The 9,411-nt window shown below is 44.0% G+C and overlaps 1 long non-coding RNA gene across 1 annotated transcript; it reads left to right on the top strand.

The window, feature by feature from the left end:
* Window positions 1-237: 237 nt before the first annotated feature.
* On the top strand, window positions 238-7,789 carry LOC116792361. The gene is made up of 2 exons (XR_004359094.1): window positions 238-475; window positions 7,484-7,789. It is a non-coding gene; the product is annotated as an uncharacterized LOC116792361 (long non-coding RNA).
* The last annotated feature ends 1,622 nt before the right edge of the window (window positions 7,790-9,411 follow it).

The following is a 9,411-nucleotide window of genomic DNA, read 5'->3' as shown; positions in this document are numbered from 1 at the left end:
GAATTAAGTAGTTTGATCTTTGGCCCTTTATCACGGTGCCAGTGAAATCCTTTTCTTGCCTATGAATAGCAGAGATAACATTTGCAGCAAAGTAGCTTGGATTAGACAGGAAGAACTAAGACCAGAAACAACTACTTAGGAGATAAGAAATTAAAACACTTAATTGCTGCAAAGAAATACACAAAAGCAAACAGAGCTCTATAAAAAAATTCATTATATTCCTCCTGCCACAGGGGACCAGTCAAAGGCTGCAGAGACACCAAACATAAAACAAACTGTGCTCCTAAAGGGAGATGAGGACTGATTCTGTACATGCACACAGCAACTCAGCACTCAGATGGATTACAAGGAACACAGGACATGCAATCCTTGTCCCTGCTCATTGTTTGCTGCTCCCATCTGCTTGGACCCAGTTGGAATGTGCTGCTGTGCACAAACCCCTCTGCTCCGGGGCTCCCTCATCACTGCCATGAAGGTGAGTAATGAACAGGCTGATGTTAGATCTGGTGCCAGGATTTCCTACACAAAGCATTCCAGAGCCATTTCTGCAGGACTGCAGGGGTTGGAGATAAGGGAAATGCCTAAAACGAAAATCAAGCCCAAACCCTGCTCTCCCAAAGTGCTGCTGGGGCTGCTCCGTCCTTGAGCAGCAAAACCCAAATGAAACCCAACAGTTAATTCCCATTTCTCTCCAGGAGAAATAGGAAGCATCACAAGACAGAGGAATGGGCACAGAGTCTGCTGGCTCACTCTGCTCCCTGCTATTACACTGAATTAGTTGGGATTTTAACAGCAGACACAACTCACCACAAATAATAGTTACATCACTTATTAAAGGGAAAGTCATCTGTATTATCTCCAGTACAAGTGCACAGAGGATGTGGGTGAGGGTATTTATTAATTTCTTTGACTCTTTGAGATGAGCCACATGATGTAGAATTCCTGGATATTGCAGCCAGGTGTCTCTGTTATCTACATGGAGCTAAACCAAACTCTGTAACTTAAACTGGCACCAGAGCCTCGTAACTGGGTACAAACAGTTGTCAGTCACTATCAGAAATAAATTAACATTTCCTCTCAACATTGTCACAACCTACTTCTGTCTCCCGTGGTTTATGCTCTTGCCAACTGATTATTCTTTTATTACCCCATTTGAGATTATGAAAGTCAGCTATTCCATATATAATGAGAGGAAACTCAAGTCCAAAGTTAAATGATGAATAACAGCTTACATTACCTAAAGAGGTGTTTTCAAGCCCTTGAGTTTCTATTTCTTTACTGGTAATTTTTGATCCATACAGTGTGGCAGTTTTCCAACAGGACACAAGCAAAGCAATTATTTCACCCAGCAAAAGGTAAAGGCTTTTGTGACACTGAGGTCACACACCATTATCACCACAGCTTTCTCTGGGCTTAAAATTATCAATGTTTAGTTTCATCAAGGAACAGGTCAGGCCAAACACAGAGAAGTTGGCAGCAGTATGACCAGACATTCTACACAGCTCTGCTGGGAGTGTTTCACCAGAACAGGGATTAATCAATATAACTGGGTGACAAGGACACAACAAAAATGTAAATGGCGATTTCATGATAAAGATAATGAGGACTAAATAATAATAATAATAATTAAAAAAACCCCAGATATAGAGTAGCTGGACTACTTAATGACAAGGTATTTAACTAATCACAAATCTGCTCGCAGTTCTCCTCTAAACTGCTGAGTGGTGTCCCAGCCCTGCTGAAATTCTTCCAAGATTCCTTAAGAACAAACCTGTTTACAGTAATAAGGGTCAGCAGAGCTTATTAAACCATTCTGTGCAGATTCCCTTTCTCAATCCCCAGCCCCTGCACGAGGCAGTGGCACAGTAACATCCCAGCAAGATTGACTGGGAACAGGCTCTGCCTCTCTCCCCACATCTGCCTCCCGTTCTCCAGGTGGCACAAGAAACCCTGGAGTGCTCTCCAACACTTCTGTGGCAGGAAAACAATTCCCAGGCCAGATGTTCTCCTGCACCTTTCTCTCCTCACTACAAGGTTAATTAGCATCTATATATTCATAGGAAAAGAACTTCACTTTCTAAAACATGTTGTGTTGCAGTAGTTTACAAAACAAGAGTTAGCTAAGAATTTTTGGGCAGCTGCTCTTTGTTTATTATTAACTTATTAACAATTCAGGAATTCTGAACGTCCTCTTGCCTCTCCTGCCCTCCATCCCACTGTTCCAGACAGGCTTTAAAAGATTCCCTTTTCAAATGCTGCAAGAAGGATGCGAGAGGGAATCTCTCACAACAGGAGTTTTATGGGTTAAAGGCAGAAAATATCAAAACATCCAAACCATTCTAGGAGAAACATTTACAGATCCTCAGCATTGAAGAGGGACAATAAAAGTTTTATAAGGCTGCAATAAAACGAGGCCAGCAGCTAATGCTGAAAATTGGCATTTTCCCAAGTGCCAAAAGCAGATCAATAAATAACCCCCTCAAAGTGAAGCCGGAAGGCTGAGCAGGGGGTTCTCAGGCCCCTGCAGCCAGGGAAGGACAGCAGAGGCACTGCACTGGGGGGCACTGGGAGATGGGGGTTCTGCACATCCAGGAGGAGCAGCTGCCTTTGCTGCCACTGGAGGTGACAGGCAGGTCCCCACCCTGGCTCCCAGGAGTGCATCCATGGTGGGAAGGGGGGAAGCTCCAAGCTGCTGGAGGCTGGGAAGGTGTTTGGAGACACAGCAGAGGTACTGCCCTGTCCTGAATTCCTCAGGCACCCTCTGTGGGAGCTGCTGCTGTGCTGAGACATCAACAGGGGATCTCCCACCTCCATCCAGCTCCGAACAGGCAGGGAAGCACGGAAGGGCACTGAGCAGGATGGGATAAACAACTGGGACAAGATTGTCCAAAGTCAGCCTTGGGCTCCACAGATGAGGCAAAAACAGCAACAGCTTCCCATCTCAGAATTCATACAGGAAAAGGAAAGCTGGAAGATCTGCTCTAGAATGGGCCTTGTTAGAAGAGACATGTATGGGAAGACTAATTTAGGGAAGCAGCTTTGAAGGATTTCTGGTGCATGGGATGATTCCCAACAAACCCACAGAGAAGTAGGAAAACAGACTTGGAGCAACCTGGTGGAAGGTGTCCCTGCCCATGGCAGGGGATGGAATGAAATGAGCTTCAAGGTCCCTTCCAGCCCAAACCATTCTGGGATTCTAGGATTCATTGGCCAGACTTTTCATTAGCAGAATTCCAAGGCTTACAGCTCAAACTAAATCCTGAAACAGCCACCAGCACAGTGCAAGGGGGTGTCTGTAGTGTCAAAACTCCACTGTCCTGGACTCTGAGCGTCTCAAACCAAGCCTGGAGCACAGCAAGCTCAGTCTGTGACTGCCCTGTTCAGTACTGAGGGGGAGGATCAGCAGTGATTCCAGGATGGATCAAAGCCATTTGGCCCAGCATGGGATGATCCTCTCTCTCTCTCCTGCACTCCCTGCCAGGCTCACTAATTAGTTTTTTGAATGACCCAAGTGTTTTTGTCACATCCACCTTAACTACTAAGCCATTCCACACTTTTTAATTATCTGGAACAAAATAAAACAAAAATCAAGTGAATTACCCTGAAATACTCTGTGAAAACACAGAATAAATTTGCATACTAAGAGAAGAAAGTTGCATATCATGTAGTGACCATGAGGTCCTTGAAAAGACATCAACCAGAAAGGAAATAAACTGTTTATTGGAATAACAAGTTCTTTAAAATGGACACATACAAGAACAGATGGATGCTAAGCAGAGAATAAAGAGGCAACTTTAGCAACCAACATGGAGATAGGAGGTTTTAAAATTATTTCTCTTTGGAAGACTACAGGATTAATATTGTCTCTGAACATATTTGTGAGGTTCTGGAATAACTCAGAAGTCAGACATGTCAGGGTAATGTACCATTTCCTGTGTTACCAGAAGGTGGGACAGTCCCAAGTTTCAACTTAAGTCTCTAATTTCTCATGTTACAACTCAACCAAAAGCCTTGTAAGACTTAGAAGCCTCTAAATGTGTGGTAAGGAGTCTCTGACTTCCATACCAGCAAGAAAAAAATCATCATCCTGTGTCAGAGAAAGGTCAATATTGCATAATTCATCAGCAAACAGACTCAGAATTAGAACTTTTTGTACAAGTGGTCTTAAAGTGGTTTAATCTTGAGTCTCTCTCTTAAAAAATATAAAGTAAATACAAAGTCCAGACACAACCCCCAGTAATGAACAGCAGAACAGGCTGAACAGGAAGGTAGAAGCAAAGCAGGAATAAAATCAGATTTCCCTCAGACACTCTGTCAGCATTACACTAACTACCTGTCTCCACCAGAAAAGCCAAATACTGTTTGCTGGAGCCCTCACAAAAGCACTGAGGTCAGGGCTGTGACCTGGACTGTGATGACCAGCTGACCTGCCCTGCCTGACCACGGCAGCTGCATCATTACTGGGCAAAGCAGAGCTGAGCCCTGGACACTGTGACAGGCAAGGAGAGCAACGGGAAAGCTCATAAAGGTCACTCAGTCATTAAAAACAAGGGACCCAAAAGCTTATACCGAGGTGCAGGAGTGGCCTGCTGTGACACAGAGCAGGAAGAAAAGGACATTGTGAAGATGGAACACAAACCACCCACTTTAATTTCGTTGCTTTGTGGGTTTTCGTTTAAGGCCCAATGTTATCTTAATGTGCTTCCTGGCTCCCCATAATTAAATTCACTAATCCCCAGTCTTAAGGCATCAGCAAGTTGAGCTAATTTAAAGTCAGTACCTGAGCCTACATCCGTTTGTTGGGGCTTTTTTCCCTTTAGCAAACAAGCAAAATTATCGAACCCTTTCCATGACAAGCAGGGATTTTTGTCTGCAATTTTAATGGTTCCTTCTTCACTGTCCTCATTCTGTACTTTAGGGGTTACAAAGGAGCCTTAAGACAGTTATTCCTATAGATTTAGATATATCTGGATATCTAACCAAGGTACAGAAAATATCTCACAATATCCCCACTGCACAGCTGCTTGATACTCCCAAGCTGCCCTTTATGCTGCATTTGCAAACTCACCTATCTGTTTAATATCTCTTATTTCTTATTTGCTCTGGGGAGGGGGATTCCTGAAGGCAACACCTGAAAACTCAGTGTGTCAGTCATCCCTTCTCCCAGTGCAGCAGGATCAGTTCCCATCCATCTGCACACTGCAGACAAACACAATTATAGATAAAGATCTCCCGGAAACATGACCAGCTGCAAAAATAAATTTACCTCCTTATCTGCAAAGGAATCACCTCAGTTTCTCCATCACTCCAAAATAATGTCCCTCAGTCACCTCTTGAATTACACAGAGAGCATTTCTCAAGTATTTCCAGCTTCCTCAGGCCTTTTCCATCAGCAGTGTTGACCATCTTAGGGCCCAATTTTACCTTGGGTATTTGTCCTCTACTTCCAATTCCTTTCTGTGGTTCCAGTTAACTCAGTACCATTTGCTTCCTTTCCCAAACCATTCCACAGGATTTCCTGAGCCATCCTGAGCCACAGCACCACCAGACACAGGTGGGCAGAGCCTCTGCAGTGGCATCCCCCCAAATAACATGGTCCTGGAAGGTCTGGCTTTCCTGCAGACTGGCAGAACGTTCTTAGACATGATCTGTAAGGTTGAGCCTCGGTATTTCTGAAATCTCTAAGCTCATCCCAAAATGTCAGTGACAACTGCTTAGCTAAAAACCAGCGTTAAACCCGATCTTATTTCATGCCACTCTTCATTGATCTTCACAGCTTAGGATTTCCTGGTAAAGCTCTGAAGTAATGTCCCACCTCCCAGGGGATTTCTCCTTGTGAGACCCCCAAGATGCTCCAGGTAACCCAGCTTTGTCCAGTGACAGCTCAGCTCTGTGCACCTCAACAGACCTCTCCACTCAGAGAGGAGAACCACACTGGGAGTTTGGAATTACTGCATTTAAGGAAACAAAATCTCGGTACATCAGAAGGATGGTCAGGATTTTGTGGAAGTTTCTCTCTTATTCCCCAAATTGGCCCTTTCTACCTCTTCCATCAGTGAGACAACAGGTCAATTCTTTCAACTGGGAAGGAAAGCCCTCAAAGCCAAGAGGCTGATTCACGTAATACCCAATATCTATTGAAATGAGAGTTACCAGCAATAAATAACATCAAAATATCTATAATGGAACATCTACAATGGTATTCCAAATGAATATTGGAGAGGATTAGCAGATATGGATGAAAAGACAGACACTTTCACCATTTATTGCTGCAGGAACAGCTCTGGCTCCAGAGTGCCCCTCCCTGCTGGTTTTTGTTAGAGCCAAGCCCACAGGTGATGGATGTGTCTGGATGGACCCAAATGATGGATTACGGATGGAGACACCCACAGCAGTGTCTATACATTACAATCAGACCTTCAGCCTTATCACTATCTTAATTAACATCTCCTCTGAGCAGAATGAAATGCTAACTCCAGAGGTCTGCTCCCAGTTCCCTGGAGGAGTGGGAATGCTGCTGTTTCCATCAGTGGGGGCAGGATCACTCCCTCCTTACTGCACCAGCCCATTCCAAAACACAGGACCCCATTTTTTCCTGCCACAGCCAGGGACTCGCAGGGCTGAGCACAGGCAGAGCTCATCCATCACTCTACAGGATGGTTCTGCTTGTTAAGCTCGGGCTCAGCCCACCACCTTCTCCTTCTCTTTTTTTAACATTAATTAAGCTTTGAAAAAGGCAGTTAGGATAAGAAATTGCAGAAAAATGCTGGTCATTTTATTGTTTGTTCCCTAATTGCACACATAATGAGGCAAATTTAAAGTAGTGTACCTCAGAAGTTGCATTTTAATGATGCTGTTCCTGTGGTCTGAGTGCTAATGCCCTCGTTTTTATCACCAATTGCTGCTCTAGTGACTGCTCAAAAAAATGGCTTGTTAAGAAATGCTTAGAAGGCATTGTAATTATAGACTGCACATATTCAGGTTACAGTTAAAGAAGCCAAGAGTTTAGATTATGAAAATATATTTGCTGTGTATTACAGTTTCCTGGTTATAGTCTCTCACTGCTGTCCAAGGCACAGTCTTGGCCAAACCCCTTGTTAACACAAGCTGATGTTTTCCATTTAAATAATGAGGGTGATCCAACAGAAAGTGATGCTTTGCTGTTTTTCCAACTTGAGATGCATCTGCCTGTCTTTAACAGATGAAATACCTGCCCCATCCTCCCACCACTAAACACACAGAGATGAATTTAATGTCATTTTAAAAGTAGGGTTTCAACTGCAGATTTATCTGTATTGGAATCTTCGTTTCCAACAGCTGCCAACAGGAAACAGGTTCCCAAATTCCCTCATGTTGCTTCAGGGCCAGGTTGGACAGGGCTTGGAACAACCTGGGCTAGTGGAAAGTGTCCCTCCCCATGGCATGAGGTGGCACTGGATGGACTTTAAGGTCCTTCCAACCCATTCTCTGATTCTCTTTACAGACCCATCATCCTACACCACCCCTTTCCAGCCCCATCCAAGAGGGATCTCCCCCTCCTCTGCACCGGGACAGACAGGCAGGTCTGGAAAAGCCACACAGGACTTGCACCCTCCCCCTGCAACATGGTGGGAACAAAAGGAGAGGCTCTGGAAGGCAAATCACCAGACTTAGAGCTCGGCCATCAGAGGAGTGAGGAACCCTCACTCACCACAGAATTATCAATGGACCAAGGGACAGTGGAACAATTCATGGTTCCAGCCTGACTTGGAAATTATGAATAAAACCCCTCTCTCTTAGGTGAAAACTTTTCAAGAGCCACAAGTCCTTTTTTTGTACATCCTTTACTATCTACCCACCTCTGCTGTGCTGGACAAATATACATTTAACCTAATAAAATCTGCAGAAACTACTCCTAGGAAATATTCCCCGAAGGCCTGAAACATTTATAACTAGAGAGAGCTTGTAAAAAAACAATGAAGAGCCATTACTTGTAGTGGGATATCATCCTCCAAACTGCATCCTGAGCTATTTCCTCAGGCCCCACAGAACATCTCATTTGCTCAGGCAGGCACAGATCTTTCCAGAGACCCTGAAACACTTGGCATTTTGTGTTCTCAGTCTAAAACTGCCTGCAAGGTATTTCTGCTAAGGATGTTCAGTTGCTGCAAGGAAATGAGAAACCAGTGCTTAATTTAAGTGTTCTAACAAGTTCCTTCTTCCAGTTCAGCTCCTGCCCCATCCCTGACCACCCCAAAAGGTCATGTACCTTGCTCAGCTAACAAGCCTGAGAGTTCCAAGCAGGAAACTGTAAAATCATAAACAATAATTTACCTCTCCTTCATGCTAAACTTCAGTGGGTTATAATTTGGTTTTCTCAATAGAAGATCTCAGCAGGAGACAGCTAATGACTTTTTCCACCTTAAAATAAGCTGTTCCACACTGTGCTCACTTAGCTTTGTGTGGGAAGCCTGAAGTCAGGTAAAATAAGCCTCTTATGCTACAAAAGAGGGGAAAAAAAAGACTATTTGAAAACTAAAATTAGTCATATGGTTTAATAGCAAATTTCAGTGTGTACCATCAGGTTTTTTCCCCTGCTTAACCAGCACTGGGAGCACATCACCATGAAGGGGGGACAGGGAATTGAGCCCTCAGCAAGCAAGGGAAACAATTCTAATAAGTAACTGGAATACAAAATGCAACAGCTCACCCACAGTGGTTGTACACATTTGTCACTGCAGAGAACACTTCCTTTGGTTTGACACTGCTGGAGTCTCCCTCACTTAACACCGAGCTTCCCCAATCCCAAATTTAATTCTCTCTATGTCCAGCCACACTGCTTCACAGCGGGGAGCCAGGTGAGTAGGAAATGTTACAGGATTAACTGGTAACTTTTTAATAGAGAGAAAAAAATCAAGTGGCTCTGAACACTGAGAAAAATTCCCACAAATGCATTGTTAGGAATCGTTCTCCAAGGTCAGTCATTTCCTTGCAGGTTCAGACTATCAAAAGCTGGAGGTGGTTTTGTGTGAGTTATGGGCAATAACAGCTCCAGGAAGAAGAATGTTTGTGCTTGGTTTATTTCCCCCCCTCGTGCAGACAGGGATGGAGTGAGACAGCCACAGCATGGAAAGGGAGAAAGGCTGGGATGAGCCTGGCAAGCAAACAGCGAGTCACAGAGGGAGAAAGTCCCACAGAACTTGTCATTTAAACTGGCCACAGTCCCCAGGACAATGGATTTATATTGCACAGAATTCAACACAGCAAATACACCTTTTTCCAGGACTTTTTTCCTGGGAATCTGCTACACTGGATAACTTTCAAACACTGGACACATCTTCACCTAAAAATCATTTCCTGATTTTTTTTAAAGGTGAAAAGGAGTGAAAAAGAAAGGCAAGGGAGTGTGTTATGGCAATAAAGTAGAACTGG

The sequence above is a fragment of the Chiroxiphia lanceolata genome, chromosome 11 (assembly GCF_009829145.1).
Source record: "Chiroxiphia lanceolata isolate bChiLan1 chromosome 11, bChiLan1.pri, whole genome shotgun sequence".
In the NCBI taxonomy this organism is placed as follows: Eukaryota; Metazoa; Chordata; class Aves; order Passeriformes; family Pipridae; genus Chiroxiphia; species Chiroxiphia lanceolata.
Note: the sequence above shows the minus strand (reverse complement) of the source record. Positions and strands in the feature narration are given on the sequence as shown.